This window comes from Nicotiana attenuata, unplaced genomic scaffold (genome assembly GCF_001879085.1).
Source record: "Nicotiana attenuata strain UT unplaced genomic scaffold, NIATTr2, whole genome shotgun sequence".
NCBI lineage: Eukaryota > Viridiplantae > Streptophyta > Magnoliopsida > Solanales > Solanaceae > Nicotiana > Nicotiana attenuata.
In genome coordinates, this window is record NW_017671254.1 from 82,810 (window position 1) to 96,223 (window position 13,414).

Genomic DNA, 13,414 nt, shown 5'->3' on the forward strand with positions numbered 1-13,414 from the left:
ACCTATTACAATTGCCTCTAGATAAAGCTGAAAGGTACAATATGAAACCACCTACTACAATTGAACTAGAATAAAAGACAGACACTTGGAACTGGTTCTTCTATCTGGTTCATGTAGCTTCAGGTTTGCACACTTGAATCACACACAAATTGCTTGCAAAATTGCCTTGCTATTTTGCTCTCAATTCACGTTTAACTTGTGCTTGTGTGCGTTGCCTGTAAAAGAGAACAACACTGATATTTATAGAGTTAGTAAATAGAGATTGACTAGAATTCTGATGGTACTCTTCCTTGGTGGAAGAGTTCTAGTTGATCTCAACCTCTAACTCCTTCCCTTTCTTAAACCGTATTCTCTCCTTCTCCTTATCAATTATGCAATATTTTTGATCAGGATCAGGAGATATCAATTATGTCAAGTTAGGTTTATCTCCTTCACGTGCATCCCACATGCTCAAGTCTATCTGTATCTGTGCTCCACTGGGATGGACCTGGTTCATGGCTGAGTTCCTTTGTTAGTCTTCAAAATTAACCTTTACTTGGCCCAACAAATTCACCATTTTTTATGATGACAAACTCTGTGCTTTTCATACACTTAGGCATGTTAGAACTCAGCTCAACATCAATGCAATGTTAGAAACATTTTTCTCCCTTTTGGCATCATCGAAAAATTGCATAAAAATGTGTGATTCCCAGATTTTAAAAATTACTCATGGCCACTGGGGCAACTGCAAGTGCATTCATGGATTAATTATCAATAATCAACTACAAATTCGAACTATCAAGGAAATATAAACAGTCAGTAAGAGCAAAAGCAGCAAACTTCATTGATAGAGAATATGATTCTGCCACAATCCACAAAAAGAAACAAAAATAGTTAAAACTTGAGCAACAAAAAGAAACATCCCAAATCTGGGTCACTGAAAGGTCTAGGCAGGGCTAGGAAATTAAGGCTTGGAAGAACTGGGGGTTTGGGTTTTGGCTTGGAGAAGGTGCAACATGTCTTGAAGAATTCCATCATTCTTCTCCTTTTCCTTTGTAAGCTCAGTTCTGAGAGCATCTCTCTCAAACTCTACCTCTGCCAAACGAGTCTTCAGCCTTGCTATCTCAGCATCCTTTGCCCCACTCTCCTGCAATAGGGCTCTGACCTTGTTGTTGACAGGTGTCTTTTTAGATGAACCAGGTTCATTGGGAATGGCAGTGATCTCATAATCACAAGCAATCAGAGTATTGATTCCAAAATGGTCTTTGCTTGTAGCCATCCCCCACTTCTTCAGTGGCACCTTACAATGAGCAAGAACAGTAGTGAAAATGAAGCCATAAGGAGTGGCATTGGCCTTGGAGCCATTGATAACCCGATCTAGAAGTTTGATTATAAACCCAGGCCAGTTGATCTGTCGCCCATTATCCAGACATTCCATCAAAACCAAGTCCATGTAGTTGGCAATGTGCCTTCTTTCCTGCTTAGGCAGCACACACTTGTTGACAAATTCAAACAACACCTTGTGGGGTGGCTTCATTTCACTCTTATAAACAACCTTTGGCTCACTTTCTTCTTTATTATCACAGAATTTCCTAGTAATGGCTAGGGCAGTTGGAAGGGAGTCCAAACTTGGCCATTTTTGCCTTGTGTAATCATCATACCCTTCAGAGGGTATACCAAGGATTTCACCCAGCTCTTTTGCATCAAAGGAAATGTGAACCCCTTTCACAAGGCCGGTGACCCTTCCATCCTTTACCTCAACATTTGCCATGAATTCAATAACCTCATTTCTGGCCAGTCTTCCATCTAACTGAAGGACCATGTCCTTCCACCCCTGTATCTCTAGCCTTTCAAGTAGTAGAACCATCCCTTTTTCCTCCAAGTCCTTCAAGAGTCTGCCCTTTAAGATAGTCCGTTTGCCAAACTTAGCCAGCTTGTCCTATTCATTATCAGACTCATCCTCCTCTTCACCACTCCATTCTTTTTCTTCAGTAATTTTCATTTTCTTGGCTTTCACTGCAGACCTTGTCCGTTTAGCCAAGGTAGAGGGTTCAACAGACTTAGATACAGATGAAGACTTCTTTGAGGAAGTCTTGGCTTTCTTGGGCTTAGGGGTCTGAGCCTCCACCTCAACAGTTACCTATTCACCTTGATGGACCGGGTCCATCTCATCCACATCAACAGCCTCAACAAGCTCTGCCACCTTTTCATTCCCTTTGTCCATCCTTTTCTCCTTACTTTCTTCTACAGCTATCTACAACTCCTCCTCACTTTGCTTCAGCTTGCTCCTCGTGGCCCTTCCTCTTGGGAGAGGAGTTTCAGTAGTGTCAGAAGGAGAAACCTTGCTTTTCTTGTTGGATCTTGCTGTTCCAGGGGTCTTTGTTTTTGGAGTTCTCTTTTTCTTGGGGTTATAACTATCACCTACCTTTTTTAAAAGATCTGCTAGTGTTTCTTCAACAGATGAACCAGGTTTATCTGTATGCTTTCCAAGATTTACTAGTCCTTTAGCAGCTTCTCCTAATCCACTTCCCCCTATTTTCCTGCTACTTTCTTCCACCTTTTCTGGCTCAGCTCCACAGATAGCCATTTTAATAATTTCAGAGGTGGGTAAAGAATCAACCACTTCTTTCCCTTTTCCCCTCTCATCACTACGCACACCCTCACTCTCCTTTTCTTTTTCTCTTTTATTTTTACCTCCTCTCCTTCTTGAATCTATCGTTTCCACATCTACCATAGACCCAACCAATACAAATCGATTTTCCAAATTTTCGGCCAAATCTGAGGTTACTTCAGTAGAAGGATTTTGCACATATGTTACCTGCTCAGAATCAGAAGACCCAGTTCCTTCCCTCTCACTCGCAGACTTGAAAAATTCATCAGAATTTTGGGAGTCTTGGGCTTGACTAGCCTGTAACTGTGCGTTTAATTTCCTTGAAAGCACACCTGTAGCCACAGTTTTTCGAGCAAGCATTTTTACTCGCCTTCTCCTAGGTTGAGGAGTAGTGGAGGAATGGGAGGGTGTAGGTGGAGGAGGTGTACCAGGGTTATCTTGAGGGTTAGTCATTTATCTTGATACTGTGAAGAAGACGATGGGCGGGTTGAAATTTTGGAAGAAAATAGAAGAGAACAGAGAAAAATTTTGATGGTATTTTGGAATTATGGGAGAGTGGCAGTGGTGATGATGATGAATTTTAAAGGAGGAGGGTAATTAATACACAACGATAGCTTTTAGCAGTCAAGTAGAAGTCTAATCATCCTGAAATTTCAGTTTGAATGGTTGGTTAGGCTTCCCTAGAATCTAGGTATTTTAACATGGTGAGGATTCTTGTTGACAACAGAACTGGTTCAAACTTAATTGGATAGACTTTTGAAGATTCAGGATGTAGGTAGGACTCTGCTCATGAGTTAAACATTAGTATTTCAAATAATGCAGAGTGTAGAAATCATACCTCGTTATTCAGATGAACCAGTACTGATGAACCAGGTTCTTCACTGAGAATCCTCTTGATCATGTCTCAATTTGCCAAAATAGAGAAAATTTTGTTAGAGATCGGTGAGTCATATTAACATATGGCACAGGAGTATACTATTTACAGTATGAGACTGAGCAAAGATTAATCTAGTTATTTACAAGTTCCAGATTTTCTAACCAAAAATATTGTTTTTTCAAATTTTTTTTCATTTTTTTCATTGTGCATTCTGAGTTGGTTCCATTAAGTGATCTTAATCATCACTAATTCTAAATTGTTCCTTTCAAAGTTCTCTCTACTCAGTGCTTTTGTAAAGATATCAGCGATCTGCTTATCAGTAGCACAAAACTCTACAGTGATCAAGCCTTTCTCATAGTTGTCCCTCAAAAAATGGTGCCTAACATCAATCTGCTTAGTTCTCTTATGATGAACCGGGTTCTTTGTCATACTAGTAGCATTAGTGTTATCACAAAAAATAGGGATGCAACCAACATCAATTCCAAAATCCATTAATTGCTGTTTGATCTACAGCAATTGAGCACAACATGAAGCAGCAGCAACATACTCAGCTTCAGCAGTACATAGGGCCACTGAATTTTGCTTTTTAGTAGCCCATGACACAAGACATGAACCAAAAAAGTGTGCCATACCTGAGGTGCTCTTCCTGTCAACAAGGAAACCTGCATAATAAGCGTCAGCATATCCCAATAGGTTAAAATTACTGCCTTTTGGATACCAAAGGAAAAGGTCAGTGGTGCCTTTCAAGTATCTCAATATTCTCTTGATAGCGGTCAAGTGGGATTCTTTTGGATTTGCTTGAAATCGAGCACAAAGCCCTATGCTGAAAACAATGTCAGGTCTGCTAGCAGTAAGATACAAAAGTGAACCAATCATTCCCCTATACAACTTCTGATCAATAGATGAACCGAGTTCATCTATGTCCAATTTTGTGGCTGTTGCAATAGGAGTATCGATTTCTTTTGATTCTTCCATTTTAAACTTTTTAAGAAACTCTTTTACATATTTTTGCTGATGGATCATAGTTCTATTTGAGTTTTGTTTAATTGGCCTAAAGAGAAATTAAGCTCACCCATCATACTCATTTCAAATTCACTCCCCATTAGTTTAGCCAATTCCTTACATAGTTTTTCAGTAGTTGCTCCAAAAATTATGTCATCAACATATATCTGTACTATTAGAAGATCTTTACCTTTTTCCCTCAAGAATAGAGTGTTATCGATTTTACCTCTCTTGTAGCCATGTTCAAGCATAAATTTTGATAGTCTTTCGTACCATGCTCTAGGAGCCTGCTTGAGTCCATAGAGTGCCTTTTCAAGTTTGTATACATGATTAGGACACTCCTTGCTTTCAAACCCTGGAGGTTGCTTGACGAACACTTCTTCCTTTAAATAGCGATTGAGGAAGGCACTCTTGACGTCCATCTGGTGAAGAGTAAATTCCATGTAAGCAGCAAAGGCTATGAGGATTCTTATTGCTTCCAACCTTGCAACTGGAGCAAAGGTCTCATCATAGTCTATGCCCTCCTCTTGGCTATATCCTTGAACCACCAATCTTGCCTTATTACTTGAAACAGTTCCATCTTCATCAAGTTTGTTTCTAAAGACCCATTTTGTGCCAATTACTGATCTGTCCTTGGGTCTTGGAACCAGATGCCAAACTTTACTCCTTTCAAACTGGTTGAGTTCATCTTGCATTGCATTTACCAGTCTGCATCCTGCAAAGCCTCAACAACATTTTTAGGTTCAATAAGAGATAAGAAAGAAGCAAAAGCACAAAGATTCTTTAATGAAGATATAGTTTTAATTCCAGAGGTAAGATCAGTAATTATGTTCTCAATGGGATGAGAACTTTGATACTTGTAAGGTTTCACAACCAACTGGTTTCCGCTTGATGTTTCTCCCATGTTTTGTTGCTGAGGAACAGGCTCATGGACAGGTTCTATTGAGGTATTAGGTTCAGTTCCTCTTTGTTCAGTTGCCCCTGTCAGGTTGCCCTGGATGGAAGAACCGGTTCCATCACCTGTTCCTTCTTCTGGTGCAGCTTCAGCCTAGGATGTGATTTTATTTAAACTTTTTACCAGCCCAATAACTTCATCTTCATGTTCCTGTCTCTCAGAAAGAATGTTAGTTTCATCAAAAACCAAATGTACACTTTCTTCTACACACATAGTTCTTTTGTTGTACACTTCATAAGCTTTGCTATGTGAAAAATATCCCAAGAATACCCCCTCATCACTTCTGGGATCAAACTTACCTAGGGAGTCTTTTCCATTGTTGTGCATAAAGCACTTGCATCCAAATGCCCTAAGATGGGATATATTTGATTTTCTCCCTTTAAGTAACTCATAGGGAGTCTTCTCTACAAGAGGTCTAGTTATGCACCTATTAATGATGTAGCATACAATGCTTAAAGCTTCTGCCCATAAACTATGGGGCAGTTTAATAGAAAGAAGCATAGTCCTAGACATATCTTCAAGTGTCCTATATTTTCTTTCAACTACTCCATTTTGTTGAGGAGTCCGCGGAGCAGAAAAATTATGATCTATCCCATGCACATCACAAAATTCAGCAAACTTAGCATTTTCAAATTCAGTTCCATGATCAGACCTAATTGATGCAAGTTGATTACCTAGTTGTTTTTGAGTTTTTCTAACAAAAGAAGTAAACATGTCAAATGCTTCATCTTTAGATGTTAAAAATAATGTCCAGGTGAACCTAGAGTAATTATCAACAAGCACCATCACATATCTTTTTCCACCTCTGCTTAAAGTTCTCATTGGACCACAGAGATCCATATGAACCAGTTCCATCGATCTGGTTGTACTTACCACCTTTTTGCATTTAAAAGAGGATCTTACCTGCTTCCCCCTTGCACAAGCCTCACAAACTTTGTCTTTCTTAAACTTGATGTTAGGGAGCCCTATACTAGGTCCTTGGAGAATAATTTGTTGAGTTGACTCAGACTTGCATGTCCGAGTCTGTTGTGCAAAAGGAGGGGATCATTATCCAACACACTTAAGCAAGTGAGTTCATTTTCTGAAAGATTGGACAGATCTACATTGTATATATTGTTTACTCTTTTTCCCTACAAAACAATCTTGTCAGTGGTAAGATTTATCACAAAACATTTGGTAGAAGTGAATGCTACCAAGTTACCTCTGTCACATAGTTGTGATACACTGGTTAGGCTGTATTTCAAGCCATGTATCAAGTAGACATTCTCAATGGAGTGTGAGTCTATCTTACCTACCTTTCAAACCCCAATGATCTCACCTTTCTTACCATTTCCAAAGGAGACATTACCTCCTTGAGGTCCTTAAGTGAAAGGAACTGGTTCTTGCTTCCAGTCATATGCTTTGAGCAGCCACTATCCATGTACCATATTTGACTGCTCCTCTTCACTTGGACCTGCAAAAGGAAATCAGGGGTTAGTCTTAGAAATCCAAACTAGTTTGGGTACCTTTCTATAGGAAAATGGGTGAATTAAATTCTTTTTAGCCCATCCCGGCAGCCTATTTTTCCCTTGAATAAATGTTTTGTTCTTTTTACTAGCCTTTTCTTTTGCAGTACATTCACTTTTGTAGTGACCAGTCTTACCACAGTGTGTGCAGATTTTGTTCTTAGGAAGTGTAATGTACTTGCTTTTGGGATCCCAATTAGGTGCAGGGGTCCCTTAGCCAAGTCCTCTCTTATTGCTACTATGGTGTTCTTGTAGCCATGAAAGTGCATCAGAGGACTATTCCATTTACAAGTTCTGTCTAGCTCGTGCTTAACCTTGCTTTGATCTTCCTTTAGGACTCTTATCTGCTCATATCTTTTGTACAACTCATCTTTCATTTTTCCTAGATTTTCTTCTAAAGTGAGATGTGTGTGATCAACTTTCTTTTTACCTGTTCCTAATATCAGTCTTAAATTTTCAGATCTAAGCTCTAGCATAGTGGTGTCAAGTTCAAGAACCTAGTTCTTTAACTCAGCATTTTTACTATCACTTTCACTAGCCCTAAGTTCCAGATTCTTACACTTAGCTTTCAAAATCACACATTCCTTAGACAACTGTTCTTTTTCATTATTTATGACCTCAGATTCATCAATGAAATCTAGAAGTAACTCAGCTAGACTTTCTTTAGACAAAAACTTAATCTTATCTTTGAGATGAATCATACTTACCTCAGATTCCTCATCAGATTCTCCAATGGCCATAAATGCTTGTTCATCTCCATCTTCATCCTCTAAATGCTCATTTGAGCTTTCTCCCGAGGTAGCAACCATAGCCTTTGTTGATCCTTTGTTCTTCTTGGGATGAGCCTGTTCCTTCTTCTTGTTTCTTCGTTCAACCCTTGCCTTTTTTCATTCAATTTGCCACTGAGGACAATTTTTGATGTGGTGATCAGTCTTACCACACTTGTAGCAGCCCTCGTTGGTCTGTTTTTCAGGAACCCTTGGTTTTTTGTATCTTGCACCTCTTGAAGAACTCTTTCCTCTCATTAGATACTTCTTGAAGTCCTTTGTGATCATAGCCATTTCATCCTCTCCTAGATCAGCACCTTCAGTGATTATTAGAGCTAGACTCCTTTCCTTCTTGGGTGCATCCATCTTCATGGTTTGCCTTCTAAGTTCATAGGCAGTGAAATTTCCAATTAGCTCGTCCAACTTAAGAGTGGCAATGTTCTTTTATTCCTGAATTGCAGTAATTTTGCTTTCCTAAGTAACTGGCAAAACCCTTGTCAAAATTCTCTCAACTTTGTCTTCTTCAAGAATAACCCTTCCAAGAGACTTAAGTTCATTTGTTGGTATGGTGAACCTTTTATACATCTCTTGGATGGTTTCTCCTTCCTTCATGGTGAAGTTCTCATATTGAGAATACAATAGTGTTCCTCTTGACCTCTTCACTTGAGGAGTTCCTTCTTGAGCCACTTGAAGAGTGTCCCAGATTTCCTTAGCAGTGGTACAAATTTAAATTCTACCATACTCGTCTGGACCAAGTCCACACACAAGCCATTTCTTGGCCTTAGCATTCTTTTCCCACTTCCTCATGTCCTCAACATTGCAATCAGCTGTTGTTTTTGGCACATCTACTCCTTCAGCATTCTTCTTCATGGTAGCCAGGGGACCATCAGTGACAATGTCCCATAGCTCATAGTCTTCTCTGATGATGTGATCTCTCATCCTGTTTTTCCACCAGGAGTAGTACTGGCCATTAAAGAGTGGAGGCCTAGAAGATTTCCCTTCCCAGTTTCCAGGTGGTGCTCTCATATTGATCTGTTCCTAAGGTGTTAGCCTCTTCAAGGATAACCCGCTCTGGTACCAATTGATGTTTTATACTTCAATACCACACAAGAGGGGGGGGGGGGTAATTTGTATGGTGACCAATTTTTCGCTTAAACTGATTATGGAAGGACTTGGTTCTTCTAAGTGTTCCTTAACCTACTATTACAGAAATAGTAAATGCGGAAAGTAAAGAACACAAGTATTTTACGTGGAAAACACCTGGCTCAAAAGGTGAAAAAACCACGACCTACTTTCCAGTAAGATTTTCCTAAGCTCTCCACTAAAATCACTGAACCAAAAACTGCATTTACAAAAACTCTTTTGTAAACCTAGGACTAACTCTAATCCTGTTGTAGCACAGAACCTCTAACTGTTGCGACAACTTCAAGTTAACTCTAACTTGAAGACTCTGAATACCTATTACAATTGCCTCTAGATAAAGCTGAAAGGTACAATATGAAACCACCTACTACAATTGAACTAGAATAAAAGACAGACACTTGGAAATGGTTCTTCTATCTGGTTCATGTAGCTTCAGGTTTGCACACTTGAATCACACACGAACTGCTTGCAAAATTGCCTTGCTATTTTGCTCTCAATTCACGTTTAACTTGTGCTTGTGTGCGTTGCCTGTAAAAGAGAACAACACTGATATTTATAGAGTTAGTAAATAGAGATTGACTAGAATTCTGATGCTACTCTTCCTTGGTGGAAGAGTTCTAGTTGATCTCAACCTCTAACTCCTTCCCTTTCTTAAACCGTGTTCTCTTTGAGTAAGGAGTCCTTCTCCTTATCAATTATGCAATCTTTTTGATCAGCATCAGGAGATATCAATTCTGTCAAGTTAGGTTTATCTCCTTCACATGCATCCCACATGCTCAAGTCTATCCATATCTGTGCTCCACCGGGATGGACCTGGTTCATGGCTGAGTTCCTTTGTCAGTCTTCAAAACTAACCTTTACTTGGGCCAACACTTAGATATCGTCGGAGTAAAAGAGCGTCAAGGGCATTCGTTCTAGTGCGTTGTAGATTCTAATAGAGAACATACGAAAGATTTAAAATATTATTTTCAAGCACTAGAACGAAACCATTCTAACCATTTTTACTACTAACCGATAGATTAAAAGTTCAACTCACATAAAGAATAAGTGAGAACATGGTTGATTTTTCCATTTTTTTAAACTCAGGCGATGGATTTCATATGGGGTAAGAAGGGAGAGGAATTGAACAATCTGAAAGGTGTCAGTTGGAGTACGTGCCTCTATTGATTTAACAAAGGGAAAATGACAGAGGGGAATGATAAGATGTTTCTGCTAAAATTATTTGTTTAATTGGTCCCATTCTTTGTGCCATCACACGTGAGGAGGGTCTAATGTTTCAGTAGTCTACCCTCAATTCCTCGTTGGTTATTTTGGATTTTCTCTCGTTTGTAATTTACAGAGGGGGCATTCGGATGAGTAATATGTCAAATCAAAAAACATTTGAAACTTAAAGTTAGGTATGTTCTTGGCACATTTTGTAATAAAATTTTCAAATTATTGCAAACTTTTGAAACACTCTACATAATAAGTTTTTCTCAATAATATTACTATATTCAAAAAGTGGAAAATAACTTGGGAGAGTTGGATGGTCTAACTAGTATATGGGCCTAGTAAAGCTAGTTTGGATGGAATTTGAAGATCCAACACAAAAAAGAAGCACATGAACTAAAAAGCCCAAAGGCGAAGGCTCATGACAATTCTTTGTATCAGGATCTTTACACAAATACGCTGATTGGATTCACAGTTTACTTTTCACAGTCAGTATACATAAAATATATATTGGAGAGTGTGGAAGTCAAGAATTAAGGTAGAAAGGTGGTGCGTAACCGAGGGTAATTCTTTTTTACCATACCAATAGAATTAATGTTATTTTTGTTTTCCTATTCTTAGATTTCTATTACTATATGTTATTTCTTTCGTTTCACCTTATCGTCATATCTTACGGCTGTTACCACTTGTTGTTACTGTTTCTTTTTCCTCTGTCCTTGAGTCGAGGGTATAACGGAAATAACCTCTCTATCTTTACAAGGTAGGGTAAAATTTGCGTATACTTTACCCTCCCCAAACCCTACTTGTGAGATTAAACTGGATAAATTGTTATTGTTGTTGTTGTTGTATATGATTATATACATCATATACATGAATTATACATATATAATACAAACATCGTTTATTTTAATTTACACAATTGAGTATGCAGATATTTAGATTAATTCTTTGTATCTCTTCTTAATCACTCTCATCTCATCATAATTGGTCTTATAAAGGTAGAAATGGATACCATGCATAATAAAGGATTGGTGTAGAGAATCCACCAACATAAACTTCAACTATGCATAGGATGGTAATTAAATAGTTTCCTCAATCATTCCCTTATAGATAAACACACATTTGCATGAGGTTGTTTCTAAATAAAAGTTGTCGAATAAATATTAGGGCAAGGGAAAATCTTGCGTCTGGATAAGTTTTTGGAGAATATTCATATTAGTTTTTGAGAAAATCTAAATGAGATTGTTTTGATTAAAAGAAAAACATTTTCCTTTGATTTTTTAAAAGAAATTCAAAAATAACATGGGTGAATTTGGACTTTGCACTAAAATTAAGCTCACCTCAACCACTAAGGGCCATGGTAGAATGGATTGGATCCTTCATCCTTAACTATAAGCTTTGGGTTTGAATCCTAGGAATAAAAAAAATACTGATAGAGAGTTGAGGGTCCTAATGTGGGTATCAAACATCGAATGAGAGAAAAAAAGATCTTAAACTATAACGTAATATATATATATATATATATATATATATATATATAGAGAGAGAGAGAGAGAGAGAGAGAGAGAGAGGATAATTATATTAAATGAGAATTGACCCCTATTCAATCAACCTTCTTGGAGGTTCAGTTCCAACAGTTAATATTATACCAATTTTAAAAAATATGTATATAAAATATTTAATTTCGCGGAAAGACCATGGATCATAAAACATATACTTTATGTATACCTGCAAGAAAAAATAGATAGTGAATCCGACCCGAACGAGTGAACAGTCGAGCTACGTGTCACACGTGTTGCTTAAACGAGTCTAGACCCGAGACAAGGGCCTCTTGTCCCAAAATGAAAAGAAAAAATGGCACAGTATAACAACGTACCCACATAATTAGCAGAAAAAGCCTTAGTTATAGATATTGGCACTAGATAGCCACTAAATGTATATCACAATAATAATATGTATAACAAAATGTATATCACAGTTTTAAATTCCTTATATATATATATATATATATATATATATATATATATATATATATATATATATATATATATATATATATATATATATATATATATATATATATATNTATATATTAAAATTTTATTTTCCTTCTTTCTATATTTAAAATATAAAATTATAAATAAATTATCTATAATTCATTATTGTCTCTATATTAAGTGCATAAAGAAAAAATAATTATATTACTTGTATATCGCAATGTATAACACATCAAATGATGTGAATACCAAAATGTATATCACAATTTTCTTTTTCTTTTTTGTGTATATCAAAAATTTATTTTTAATCTTTGTATATCTTTGTCATGACCCGATAGGTCACTTAGAGTTTTGGACTTAATTCTGTATTTTCAAGCATCAAATAGCTCCTTTTAATCTTCCTCGATTTTTGCGTGCAGTCCTTGTCTTTTTTCGGAAGGCTTTTATGTGAAAAATTGATTAAAATATCAATTCTTGCCTTAAATTCTATTTAGTTGACATCGGTCAATATTTTGAGCAAACGGACTCTGATCCATATTTTGACGGTCCCGGTGGGTCAGTATCGTGATTTGCAACTTGGGCATATGCCCGAAATCGAATTCGGAGTTCCCTAGCTCGAGTTATCGCATGTTGTCGAAAATTTGAAGTTTAAGAGTTTAAAGAATATATAAATTTGACCGAAGTTTGACTTAGTTGCTACCGGATCCAGATTTTGGTTCCGGAGCTTGGTATAGGTTCATTACTATATTTATGACTTGTCTGGAAAATTTGGTGCAAAACGGAGTTGATTTGACGTGATTCGGACGTCCGATTGTTAAAATGAAAGTTCTTAAGTTCTTTGAAAAGTTTCATTCATTTTGGTGTCCGATTCGTAGTTCTAGGTATTATTTTGTGCTTTGATCGCGCGAGCGTGTTCGTATGAGGTTTTTGGACTTGTGTGCATGTTTGGTTTGGAGTCCCGAGGGCTCGGGTGAGTTTCAGATTGGCTTTGGAGTGGTTTGGACTTAGGAAAAATAGTTGGTGAAACACTGTTTCTAGTGCAGGCCTCAGACCTCGCATTTGTGAGGTCTGGTTTTGCATTTGCGATATTTCAGTGCCTCTGTCAGGTTCGCAATTGTGAACAATTACTTCGCAATTGCAACGTGGGGCTGGGTCAGCAAAGTTCGCATTTGCGATCAAAATGATCGCAATTGCGAGAAGTCCAAGTTCGCATTTTCGAACAAACCATCGCAATTGTGATGGCAGCAGAAGTGCGAGATCTTGGCATTTGTGAAGGATATTTTGCAATTGCGAACCCCAGGTCGCAATTGAGATATCTGCGCCTGGACATAAGAAGGGAAAAACAGGATTTTAGCTCTTTCTTCCAAAT